Source organism: Sapajus apella, unplaced genomic scaffold (genome assembly GCF_009761245.1).
Source record: "Sapajus apella isolate SASKATOON/1434 unplaced genomic scaffold, GSC_monkey_1.0 scaffold23, whole genome shotgun sequence".
Taxonomy (NCBI): Eukaryota; Metazoa; Chordata; class Mammalia; order Primates; family Cebidae; genus Sapajus; species Sapajus apella.
This window is the reverse complement of record NW_022436963.1, coordinates 26,470,760-26,484,461: the sequence shown is the minus strand read 5'-3', so window position 1 is coordinate 26,484,461 and position 13,702 is coordinate 26,470,760. Positions and strand designations below refer to the sequence as shown.

The 13,702-nt window shown below is 36.9% G+C and overlaps 1 protein-coding gene across 11 annotated transcripts in view; it reads right to left on the bottom strand.

The window, feature by feature from the left end:
• CHL1 (cell adhesion molecule L1 like) overlaps positions 1-13,702 on the bottom strand; it is a 203,692-nt gene that overhangs the window by 99,699 nt on the left and 90,291 nt on the right. Inside the window, exon 1 of one of the 11 annotated variants that reach the window (XM_032290497.1) lies at positions 10,502-10,623. The exons of the other annotated variants lie outside the window; for them this stretch is intronic. The gene's annotated coding sequence lies outside the window, so the exon portion shown is untranslated. Of the gene's footprint in view, positions 1-10,501; positions 10,624-13,702 lie in introns of those variants that run through there. 11 annotated transcript variants of the gene reach the window in all.

Below are 13,702 nucleotides of genomic sequence, written 5' to 3'. Positions count from 1 at the left end.
TGTAAATATTTTGATAAAACCTGAAAATAACTAAAAGTGACTTTTAGCCATAGTAATTTCTTCCTTACCATAGAAATCTTTCCTTTGAATGAAAGAAATCAAACTGCCATTTTCTGCTACTAATATATCATTAACAAATGAATTATAGCTCTAGTGATCTGATGTTTTCCTTATGGCTTGGTATGCAATTTGAGTTCAACATAGCTAACAGTCAAAAGGAAATAAAGTTTATCCAAGACCAGATATGACTGCCGGCATAACGTATCACAGAGAATTTGATGAAATCAAATCTCCCACCAAGTCACTTAAAGAGTGTCTTCTTTTTGGAAAAAGACTACAGGAAAGTGAGTAATTTCCGTGTAGTAACTGCACAATGTAAGTACTATATGGCAGTACCGCATCTCTTTAGAAGTAGTGATTTTCACAGCAAGAATTCTACATTTGCTTCTCATCCTTTTAACTAGACAATGCTGAATCTCAAAAAACAGCTAAATAATTGCGAAAGAATACCTTCTCTGAGCAAACCAAATCACCACAGTTAGGTGTTGAATTATTCAATGTGGGTTAATGGTACTCAAAATATAGCTGCTGGCTCTAACGAGTCACTTTCGCTTGTTTATTGGGTTAGAACAACCAGTAGGAGGTTGGCAATGAATTCTCTTAAGCAGTACAGAACAGTTTTCTTTTGCATTTTCCTGATATATACATATTTTTGGTACAGCCAGAACTTCTAATTTCCTCAGAGTTATGGCATCTGCCATCTGAAACACTAGGTGAACTAAAAATGTGGTCTGCAGACTGAGCCAGCCATACATATTTGTGCATGAAGAAAATCCTTTGGAAAGAGCTTGATGAGGCTCAGCTCCCTCCTAAAGAAGACACTCTGGGGGAGATGACAAATCCCTTCTACCTCTACTTTGATTCCTCCGCACTCCCTACCTGGGCTGTATTATTCACGTAAAGGAGATTTGGGTTAATAGTTTTTAAAAACAGAAAGCTTCAATGGCATCTCATTACTCAGAACATGGATCAAAATCCTTATTATTCTGCAATTTCTGAGTGGTCTGGACTCTACACACATCTCTCATTTCTCTCCCCCTTCCTGAGCTCCAATTACATGATCTTTTAACTTCCTAAACACTCCAATCACTTATCGTTTGCTTTTCTATCAGTCTGGAGAGCACCCTTTACTTTCATCACCTTTTGCCTAGATGACAACTCTTATCCTTCAGGTCTTAACACAGCTGCACTTTCCTAGGAAACCTTTCATATCACAAGGGTTTTTGTTACATTGCTTTTTTTCCTAGAAATAAGATGTTTCACATAAGAGCACTTATCTCGGTTTGGAATTATACATTCACTCGTGTGATGTCTGATGATGCTTATGTCTTTTACTAGACTATAAACTGAAGAAAGCAAGAAACATTCAGGCTTTGCTCATTGTCATGTCCTCATTGCCAAAGGGATTACCTTGCACAGAGTAGGCACCCCATGAATAAAGCTGTTTTAAATAAATAGTGAGTACACGTAAAATAATTGGGTGCTAATAAAAATGAAGAAATATAGCAAAAATCATAGCATAACCACATTGTGCCCTACCTCCTTGTCATGCTCTTGCCATTGAATGTGCTTTCCCGTTCACTCTCACAAAGTCATCAGAACCCAAATCCATGCCTCCTACCTCAGCACCTCTGTTTGCATCAGATCCAATTCCTGCCCGCCTATAGGCTACCCCCATCTCAAACAAAAAACCTTTATATTCAGCCTCCACAGACTCAGCAGATCCAAAGGTTCATTTATTTTCCTCTCCTGGCAATTTCTATCTAAGTAGCAGCATTGCTCACTGTAGTGATTCAAGCTGATATCTTGGGTCCCCTGAATGCTCTCAACAACTCTTATTAATTTTAGTCTCTGTCAGTTGATCTATGATTGCCACTCCAGATTCTCTCTTATTACTTCATTTCTGAAATATTATAGTAAGTCTCAAACAATTTTCTCTAACCACAGATTCTCTAAGCTGCCATTTTCCTTCCACTGGTAGCCAATTTATCTTTCTGAAACCCAATACTGATCCTGTCTTTCTCCTACTAAAACCATCAAGGGAGAGGCAGCCAAGAACTTCCTGTTAAAGACAGGTCAGGAGCTGCAATTTCGATGGAATGGAGAGAGAAGGTAGTAGTGACCTTTTTTTTGATATTGTATTTCCAAAGCATGCTCACTATCTGTAGGTTTATTTGTTCCTGTGGGTATTTGCAGAGGCACACTGATATACACTCTGAATGGGGACTAGCTGACCTCCTGGTGCTGTTTCACTCCTCCCCTATCATGTGGGAACAATGTGCAAGCTTCCAAGCCTAGAGGAGATCACATAGGGTCATGGAGAGGGATGGGGTAAGACAGTTATGGAGGCAGTAAGACAGTTATGGAGGCACATTCCAACACATTAGCTGCTGGATTACATTCTCATTTATAAAATCAAGATGTTATGTCTTCCTAGTATGTCATGAGTATTCAATATGTTTACCTAACACTGACCTGGAACATAGCAGTTTCTCAAAATTGGTAGCTATTTTTATTATCATTCATTCTTGGCCTTATTTATCATCTGACCCCAACCTAATTTTCCAGCATTTTCCTGGATCAACATCCAAAAGGGAACCAATGGTAAGAATTTGCAGCTGCCCATGCCCACATATTCACTGAGGCTGCGAACTTTGCCCATCTCATTGTCTCCCCCTGAAAAGTCTTTTATCTTCTTATTTACCCAATAAGTGTTCACTCATCCTTCAAGATTTAACTTGTACATTGATGAAACTTTCTGCATTTCTGGAGGCCAAGTATGCTGCACTTTCATACCTAACATAGATTTTTTTAAAAACACTCTTATCATAATGTTTTCCAATTATTTATTTACCTGACTGTGTCTTCTCTAAGTCTAAAAACTCATGGAAACCAGGAATTCTGTTTCATTTCACTTCAGATAGTGTCTGGCACATGGGAGATTACTCAATAAATGTCAGCAGAATAAGTAAACTCGAAACTTGTACAGATTCCATCGTCCACCAAGACTCCACCATCCAAATTCAACCAGGATATGGCACTTTACCATGGCATTGTTAACACTATTGCAAAAAAAATAAAAGTATTTATTCTGTGCCATGCATGTTGTTTAGGCGGTCAGATGCATTATCTCTGGTGTTCATTTTGTGTTCATCTTCTTAGACGGTAAATATCCGAGGGTAGGGACTGTTTTGCTAATCTCTGTATCCATATCATCAACAAGGTATTTAGGAGGAATATGGTCTAGTAGCAGGTCTGCCATTCATTCTCTTCATTTACCAAGGGACCACTCCCAGGAAAACAAACAAGGTAGCCCAGTCAAATATCCTATGAAACATGCTAATGAGAGACCCTCCTGGCAAGCAAGTTAATGGCATTTACTAGTGAGACAGTCCTTATCTATCAAATGCTCACTATCTAGCACTGCTTATGATAAACAAACCTGAAGTGTATCGATTTATGGAGCATGATCTCCTGGAAAAAGCTATGTAAGTATATGAATATAAAATGGAGATTTTAATTACCTAAATACTCCTTTTGTATAAGGAATGTAAACTGCTCATAGAGATTACTGTCACATAGAGAACTGTCATCTAGAGATTTCCTATGTAACACTGGGCCCAGTGCATGCTCTAATGCAGAAAGAAAGCTTTTGTGAGCTACATTGGAGGTCAAAAACCTCTCTTCCTGGCTCACCGATGCCATGTGATTACCTGTACCATTACAATTATTAGTAAACCTAGATAATAGGTCAGACCTGTGATCCATAGGGTCTCATTTTAGCAATTTGACATATTGTATTATCTCAGGTTCCAGTGAGTGTTTCCTGAAATAATACATTTTTATGCCTACTTATGGATGAAATTAGAGATCTCATTGGATCTGCCCCATCTATACTCATATGCTGATATGTTGTCTCTTCCTGAGTTATAACCACTGAAAATAGTGAAGAAGATGGGTTGTATACACTCAGATAGAAGTAACAAGTCTACTTGAGAGTGTATTAACAGAATCACAGATATCAAGAGGGCCACCTAATATTCTCTACCCTTGTACCTTACAGCTGTACCAGACCTATGGAGTTCATTTGTATTTCGAAGCCTAATCCAGCTCTATAATCCCTAGCCCACTGAGATGGCCCAGATAACATTTCCTGCATCAGAGTAAAGAGTTCACAATATTAAAATCAATTTGGCTTCCTGTTGTTAACCAAGGGTCTGTTTCATCAATACTGTAGAGATGAGGCAAGAACGGAGCTGTCTTTGAAGCTAACAAAAGCTTAAGGTCAGATCATCTCCATGGGATACAAAGCAAACCCAGAGAGAAGTAGCAGCCAAATGGTATTTGAAGTGTTCTGTTAGGACAAGTACTTCCGTAATACAACCATTCATTCATTATTTGGTATGTCTTTTTTCTCTCTTCACAGTGTTTGAAGTATCATATGATTTTAAAACATGTTATATCTTCCATTGATTAAAAATAGCAATATTCTTTGAGAATTATGATATTTGTTCATATCCTATTGAAAGATATTTATAATTTGGAGATCAATGTTACCCACAAATCTCATTTTACATTAAGCCTGCCAATAATGCCAAAGTATTCTAATTGGCAAAAGAGAGCAATTGTAGCAATAATACCAATAATAATAGCATTTTAATTTTCTCTCTATAAATTATAATTTTCTGATCCCTTCTCTTTCCCTGTTCCTACATCTGTGTTCCTCTATGTTCCTTTCTCTCATTATCTCTCTACTTATCCCTTAAATTTATTTCATTTTATTTTTTTTTTGAGACAGGGCCTCACTTTGTCACCCAGGCTGAAGTGCAGTGGTGTCATCACAGCTCTCTGTGACCTCCATCTCCCCAGCTCAAGTGATCCTCCCACCTCAGCCTCCTGAGTAGCTGGGACTACAAGTGCATGCCACCATGCCTGGCTATCTCTCCCTTGTATTATCTCCCCATCCTCTAACTAGTTCTCTCTCCTAGTCCCTTTCCTTTGTACCTCTCCTGTCTGTACCCTCCTCACACACAAACTTCAGGATGTCTCCACTCTTCTTTCTATTGTTTGTTTCACACACTCTCTCCTTCCCATTCGTCCTATCTCTCTACTTTGTCTCCCTGACTTCACTATGCACTTTAATGACATAATTACATGCACATGTATTCCAACAAACCTAAAGAAATATGTACACATTGGTTTAACTATTCTGCTCTGATTTAAATCTATATTTTCTCCCTTACAGAGTTTTGTGTATATAAATATATAAAACATGACACACTGTCTGTCTTCCACCTCTTCCCATTTTTAAAATAACTTCCCCTCCATTTTTCCCAGGTGTAGGCTCATGGCCTAAGCTGGGGGATCCATACCATCTAACCTTCAGACTGCTGTAATGAATCCAAAATATGACCCAAGTGTTGGCAGTCAGAGGGATTCCCTGAGAATTTCCAAAGCCTCTTTTCCACTGTGGTCATGAAATTATGAAACATGAATTAGAAAGTGCCAATGACTGTGGCTCTAAATTCATCATGAAGTCAGTGAAAAATAATAAAATGATTACAAAGAGAAGCAGAAAAAAGTACGAGATAGAGGCGACAGGATTTATGTTCTAATATCATGTATCCGTAAGGCCAGTCCCACCTGCATTTTCACATAATTTTGATATATAAAATAATAAGTTCAATTTTGTATTAGGTAGCTTGAGTTCAATTTTTATTACTTGCAACCAGTCTTAACTTCCACGAATGATATAAAAATCTGTATATTTGAGGATAGGTCTTCACTCAGTGATAAGCCAGGAATAATTACCAATTTACAGGAACAGGATATTAAAATGAAATTTCAGCTGATGCACCAAGAGAGTAAAGCAGCATATTCCAAAGAATGTGCTAGAAAGATCATAGCCTTCCCTAAGAAGGGGTCTGAACTCCTCACCATATCAAAAATATTAAACAATCAATAGTTAGGAGTATTTTTTTTTAAGAGCGAGTGTGCCATGTTTCCCAATTTTCCTCAGGAAGAAGGGGTGCAATGGTTCTCTCTTCCAAACTAAAGTCAAATGAGAGAGACTTAGATTTAGCACAGTATTGTTCAGATCTACATACCATCAATCATCACTTAAAACATAAGCCTGGCAATGGGACATCCCTGTTCACTAGATAGGCTGTCCAGCATTTGTTAATGTGCAAACTGTTAATAGTAAAGGAAATACAAAAGAAAAGCCACAGTCATTGCTTAATTTTATCAGCCCTTTTCCTGTGCTTAGAAAACTGTGTTTAATTGGCATTAGGATACTTTCAATTCAAATTACATATCCGAAGGCAGAGAACTGGCCCTTCATTGTTTTAGAGCGGTGCTAACTTTCCTTTACATTTTTATTTGAGAACTCTGGTAAAGATGGATGACTAAGAACAGAAGAAAAAACCAGACTTACTTCCAAAGAACAAAACATTTCATAATTTTGCATACATGACCTCTTTCTTAACATCATTTCACGTTACTTTTTAATGTACCTTTGTTTGTTGTTGCTCTGATGGTGGTATCACTTTTGTTTAAGTCTTATCCATGTTAATCCTTCTCCCATTCAGTGCTTTTGGCCCTTAGTCAAAGGGTAAACAATGTTTAAGCAGCTGCTTCTTCTGTGGCTTCAGGACACCAGAAACTCTCATAAATACTGTGTGCTCTTTGACTTCTTTCTTGGCCTTTTTGGTACTGTGACCATGCATGTAAAGAAAATAGTTTTGCCTTTTATCACTCTACTAGGTGCTCTGAAGAAATGTAAAATCAGCTCCTTCCCTAAAATTTTTTTGTTTTGGGGTGGAGATTGGGGAGCAAATTGTGCCTTACAAACAGAAAGGACCTGGTGGGCTCCTATTTATAGCTACACAAAAGAAGGAAGTAAAAAAAGAAAAAAAAGGACAAAAGGAAGAGAAGAGGGAGAAATGGAAGGAGAAAAAAACACCAGTTTAATTTCTCTACAAATTATCATTTTAAGAATTTCAATAGCAAGTAATATAAACTATCTTGGAACAACATTATAGCATCTGGCACATAGTAAACATTATATAAATATTTGTTAAATGAATAAAAGGAATAAATTAATGACATATAAGTATGCCAATTAGGCATGTATTGCCATGCATTGTCACTGATGAATAGCTCAAAATCTGAATTCTGGTCAACTGCACTTTTGAAGGTCAAGATGTATTCTATCCTGGGATGTGATGAATCAAACTTACTAATTATGCTGACTGTATTTGTTTCCATTTCATTATGGCCACGCCTATAATGTTACTAATATAATAATTCTGTATTTAGAAAAAAATAGAAATATTTTCAAAGGATTTAGTGAATGACTGCCTTTTATAATCTAGGAATAATAGCGAATGTGGAGGAAAAAAAGAAAATGAAAATATTTTCTCTTAGACAACACACAATGTGAGGGATCTTGGTATAACTTGTTTGTGGTGACCGTTTTAAGAATCACAGTCAAAACGTAATCTGAGTTTGTTTATTTAAGCATGTGAAATTAAATAGTATTACATGGGTAACTTGAGAATGTCCTGATTAATTTACCTTTCTAGTTAACTCGATGAACTTAGAAATAACCTCCTTGTTTCTAACATGTATGTATGTATGTATGTATGTACACATTTATTTTGAGACAAAGTCTTGCTCTGTCACGCAGGCTGGAGAGTAGTGATGCAATCACAGCTCACTCCATCCTCGGCCTCCCCAGCTCAAGTGATTCTCCAACCTCACCCTCCAGAGTAGCTGAGACTACAGGTGCCTGCCGCCACACTCGGCTAATTTTTTAATTTTTTGTGGAGATGGGGTTTTTCCATGTTGCCCAGTCTGGTCTTGAACTCCTGGGCTCAAGAAATCTGCTGGTCTTGGCTTTCCAAAGTGCTGGGAACACAGGGGTGAGCCCCTGCTCCTGGCCTCTGGCCTTTATTTTTAAAAATCTGATATGGGTAGATCACCTGAAGTCAGGAGTTCGAAACCAACCTGGCCAACATACTGAACCCGTCTCTACTAAAAAAACAAAAATTAGCTGGGTGTAGTAGCAAGCGCCTGTAATCTCAGTAACTAAGGAGGCTGAGGCAGGAGAATCACTTGAACCCTGGAGGCTGGATGACAGAGCAAGATTCTGTCTCAAAAAAAACAAAAAAACAAAAAGAAAGAAAAATTCTTCTCTAGCTTTTTCATAAAACAGCATTAAGAATTATGATTCTTAATACATAAGTAAATGAATCCAATGATCTCCTCAAGTTATGGTGGCTCACAATCATCATTTGGAATCTTTGACAAAAGAACAAAAGTGAAAGTTGCAGGAAATTGAGTAGTATCTTACCAAACACTAGAACATGGGGTCCTGGCCTTTGGTTTCTGAATAAATATTCCATATGAATTCTTTTTGTTTATTTTATACTTGCTCCTTTTTCTCAATAAAACCGGAAAAAGTTTCAGTTAGGTTTTTTATTTAATTTTTAAAAATAATTAATTAATTAATTAATTTTTGAGATGGAGTCTCACTCTGTGGCCCAGGCTGGAGTGCAGTGGTGTGATCTCTTAGCTCACTGCAACCTTCATCTCCCGGGTTGAAGCAATTCTCATGCCTCAGCCTCCCGAGTAGCTGCGACTACAGGTACCCACTATCGATTCCTACTAATTTTTTTTTATTTTTAGTAGAGACAAGGTTTCCCCATGTTGTCAGGGATGGTCTCAAACTCTTGGCCTCAAGAGAACAGCCCACCTCAGCCTCCCAAAGTGCTAGAATTACAGGCATGAGCCACCACACTCAGCTGCAAGTTTTCTTTTGTAGTTTATACCTCAGCATTCTAAACTTTAATGAATGCATAAATACTTTATTATTTAAATGAAAGACTTGATATTTATTTTATAAAATAACCTGAAGCACTGTGCTGTATCTTTGTATTTATATCCAAATAACTGATCAATACACATTAATTTGGCAATGTTACTAATAATAAATTGGTAAACCCATGAGTCAGCTTAATACAAATCAATAAAAAGCTACTTGGTGATATGGCTGGGATATCTGTCCCACCACATCTCATGTTGAAACGTAATCCCTGATTTTGGAGATGGTGCCTGGTGGGAGGTGCCTGGGTGATAGCGGCAGATCCCTCATGGCTGGGTGCTGTAGTGATAGTCAGTGAGTTCTCTTGAGATCTCATTTAAAAGTGTGTAGTGCCTTCCCGCCTCTCTCCCTCTTGCTCCTGCTCTGGCCGTGTGCATGCCTGCTTCTGCTTCACCTTTCGTCATGAGTAAAAGCTCCCTGCAGCTTCCCCAGAAGCCGAGCGGTGCCGTGCTTCTACAGTCCGCACAACCACGAGCCAATTAAACCTCTTTTCTCTATAAATTACTGTCTCAGGGATTCTTTTATAGCAATGAAGGAATAGCCCAACACACTTGCGAATCAGATATCAATTTTTCCCCCATAAGATTTAGCTCCTGTGGTGTGGTGAATCAAACTTACTAATTATATTGGCTGTATTCATTTCCACTGGTGGTCTTGTAGATACTATTTCTAATACAGTAAGTTTTATTTTGAAAGAGGACTTACTGAATGACTATGAAAGCTGACTCTTGCTTTCCATAAGTAAAAATAATAAAAATAAATGTATAGAAATATATAAAGTCAAGTAAAACTTTGTGATTAAATATTTGCAGATAGCACAGCTAGCCCCTCAGTGCCTTAACAGATAAGACCCATTCAAGCAGTAGTTGCTCTGCTGGCAAAAACAACACAGCCTTTGACAGTTGGACTTAATGCATCTGTAATGAAAACAATATGTCTACCATTTAGACATTTTTATAGGACTGAAACACAGAGTCATCATTTCTGGATAGTCTATTTGTGAGGAACACCTTTATGACTTGCAGAGCTTGTACAGAGCAGCAAAGAATGAGATACAAATAGTAGGCAGTTTCTAACATTCTGAAGCATGCGGGAAGAATTGCTTCCACCTTTTCTTTTTCCTGTTTAGCGCTAACATCAAAATGAACATTTATATTTCAGGGTGAGCATAAGTTCTGCCTTAGAAAGGATATTTCCAAACACACAAAGGTTATATTTATAAGCTGAGCTGCAAGAGACAATTTTCCTGCTGTGAGGCTGGACAGGCCCAGCCCAGTCAGCAGGATGTGAAAATCCTTCTGCAGGCATATGTTAGCCAAGCTACTGGACCGGTCCAAGGCTCATTATATCTGCTGACAATCCATCTTGAACAAGTATAAACCAAACACTTCTGAGTCCACCAGTGCAAATATGGATCAGTTAATATTTCAAAAAATGAGAAAAAAAAACCTCTAAACATCTCTTACTTGGAGAGTAATAGTACATTTTTAATGAGAAATAGAGATGTTTAGAAAAATTTATTACTTGCCTGCTTATATGAACCAAATTACTTACTTTGTAGGTTTATAGCAGTGATCCTAAAAATACTATTATAGGAAAGCCAAGTAAGGCCAGAGTGATCAGGCTTTTTTATACTGGATATCTAATTCCCTCTGAGAAAAAAAAAAAAGTAAAACTAAAATCAATGCGAGAAAAATTATATAATAAAACTTACCCAATATGTTTTTTAAGTGACTACAACAATGAAAAGATCAAGGTAGAATACATTTGCCATAATAAGGGAACAGAGTAAGGCTAACATATGTGTTATCATCATGAGTTTGAATTTTGTGTCTCCAGGATAAATAAATTCAAAAGGTCTTCCCCTTTGTCAATAACAAAATTAACATAGTTTCTTTTTGTTAACCAACCTCTTCCTCTTGACCTTGCATTACAAGAGATTACTCATAGTGAAATACATATATTAAACAGGCAACCCTAGTTTACAGCAAAAAAGTCCTATATTAATGTGTTAAACATATAATATTATTTATAAATTAATTTTAATGCTATGTTATTAAGAATAATTAAAATCTTCAAAATAGACAGCTTTTTCATTTTATCTTTCTCTTTCTTTTTTTTTTTTTCTTTTGAGACAGAGTCTTGCTCTGTCACCCAGCTGGAGTGCAGTGGTGTGATCTCTGCTCACTGCAATCTCTGTCTCCCGGGTTCAAGCAATTCTCCTGCCTCAGCCTCCTGAGTATCTGGGATTACAGGTGTGTGCCATTGCACCCAGCAAATTAAAATAGACAACACTTTGTGTGTGATTACAGCTACAATCTCCTTATTGCCATTTGATGTTCTCAACAATTCCACAAAGTTCCAAATGAGGAAAAGGGTTTATGCATTCCTTCAATAAGCATTAACTGAATGCCTATTGTACTCCAGGAACAGGGCCAGGGTCAGAAGCAGACAGTGATGAAGACATAGTATCATCCCAAATTATGTTAGTCAGGCATGACTAATTAGAATTTGTCATTTAATTAAGCAAACAGAAACCAAGATATGGGAGGAAATACCAAACCCAGGTCTTTCATTGGCTTCTGATGACTTAAAAAATGAAGCTCATTTTCTCTTTTCTAGCCTAGAATGTATATACCGTTTATCCTCATTATCTACAGATTCTATATTTGCAAATACACCCATTTGCTAATATTAATTTGTACTCCAAAATCAATACTCAGCATTTGTGTGATCATTCCCCAACATGTGCAGAGAATCATGAAATTTGAGTTACCCCCACACATGTTGCCAACTGAGGTTGAACAAAGTGAAACTCTGCCTTCGTGTTTCAGTTTTCTTACTATAAGCAAGTGTTTTTTTCACGGTCTATTTACTTCTCATTTTTATGTTTTTTGTTTATGATTCTGCTATTTAAAATGACTTTCTGTTTAAACATAATACAGAAGTGCTGTATTACAGTTTTCCTAAGCACAAAGAGGCAATAATGTGCCTTACAGAGAAAACATTGTGTTGAACAAGCTTCGATGAGGGGTGAGTTACGGTGCTATTGGCTGTGAGTACAATGTTAATATGCATACAATATGTATTAAATAAGATATCATTACATAGAATCACAAAATAAGGTTATGTATTGATAGAGAGACAAAAATGTGGCCAGAGTCATACAGGAACCAAAATCTTATTTACCCATCAGGAGTAATGGTTCAATATTTACTTATTCAGTGTTTGCAGACACTGTAAAGAACGTAACTACCGTGAATAATGAGAGAGGGATACATGCATTTAGTTTTAGCTAGATTATATAATTGCTGTCATATTTGTGAATTATTAATGGTAAAAACCACAATTACTTTTGGGCTAACCTAATAATTTCAGAATAAAATCACTCATCTTAATCCACAATAGGGAATAAAGCAAATAATTTCAAGGATTAAGTAATACGTATTATCGGTAAGTTTGAGCACAAAATTAAACATGATATCAAGTTTTTATGTCTTTAAAGTAATAGCAAATGAATCTAGCTTTGTAAATGCATTTTTCATCCCCCAATTTTATATAGATGTTTGTTTCACAGCTCTCTTCTAAATGAAAAAACAGTTGTTACATTAAAGGAGTAAAACTAAGAAATTAAAGCAAAGTAAGTGATGCCCAGATGTTATTTATTTCTCTTGAATTCTAGGCTTCTATTTCATACATTTCTCCTTGATCACCCTTCACATTGTCATTTGACCTGTTTTCCAAAGGAAAAAATGTTGATTAGAGGTATTTGAAAGAAAGAAGTTGGGAAATAAAAAGAAAAAAAAAGAAGCTTATAAAACCAAAGATGATAAAAAAAAATATAGTCTTCATCTAATAACACGAACTAGATAAAGGTTTTAAATATTATCTAAAATACTTTGCAGTTGCACAAGTAAGCTTGTCTCGAACTATATTTAATGACAAGCTGTCTACACTATATAAAGATGGTATTTCTCATTCCATTGATTTAAAAACCCTTCACAGTCAATTCCCTGTGGCAAAGCCTGACACACAGAGAATGCAAAGATGGAAAGCATCCCACCCATGCCATTAGTCAGGAAAATGCTGAGATCCTTGACCAGCAGAGGTAGGGGGTTGCAGAGCAGCAGTCACATCATCCTACATGGCCCCCTCCTGTGACAAACAACAGCAGCCCAGGGGTCATGATAGAATCTGTGGCAATGGAACAAGGCCAAAAGACAGACTCAGAGGATCAGTACATCTGTAAACTTGACCTCATTAACAGCAAAGTAACCAGTTGCTAATTACCTTCCGGATATATTGTACATTATATATGCGTGTACGTGAATTATGAATGTATGTATGTAAATTCTACATGTGTTTGGCACCTAAAATTTGCAAAAGTTTAATATGATAACTGGTGTTAGAGAGAAGAGATTCTAGATTAACCAACACCTTCTAATAAAAAATGAAGGTAAATCTTAAAGTAGTGACCAACTTTCTGGTGAAAAATGCACTAGTTGTACTTAATGTATAAATTTAAGTCACCTTAAATTAGTTTTGTTTCATCCTGTATTCTGAGTAGAGCATATTTTAATCAGAATCTAAGTAAAATAAAGCTAGCTAAAGAATACCAGTGGAGGCCGGGTGCAGTGGTTCATGCCTATAGTCCCTGCACTATGGGAGGCCTAGGCGGGAGGATTGCCTGAGGTCAGGAGTTTGAGAACAGACTGGCTAATTTAGTGAAACCCTCTCTTTATCAAAAATACAAAA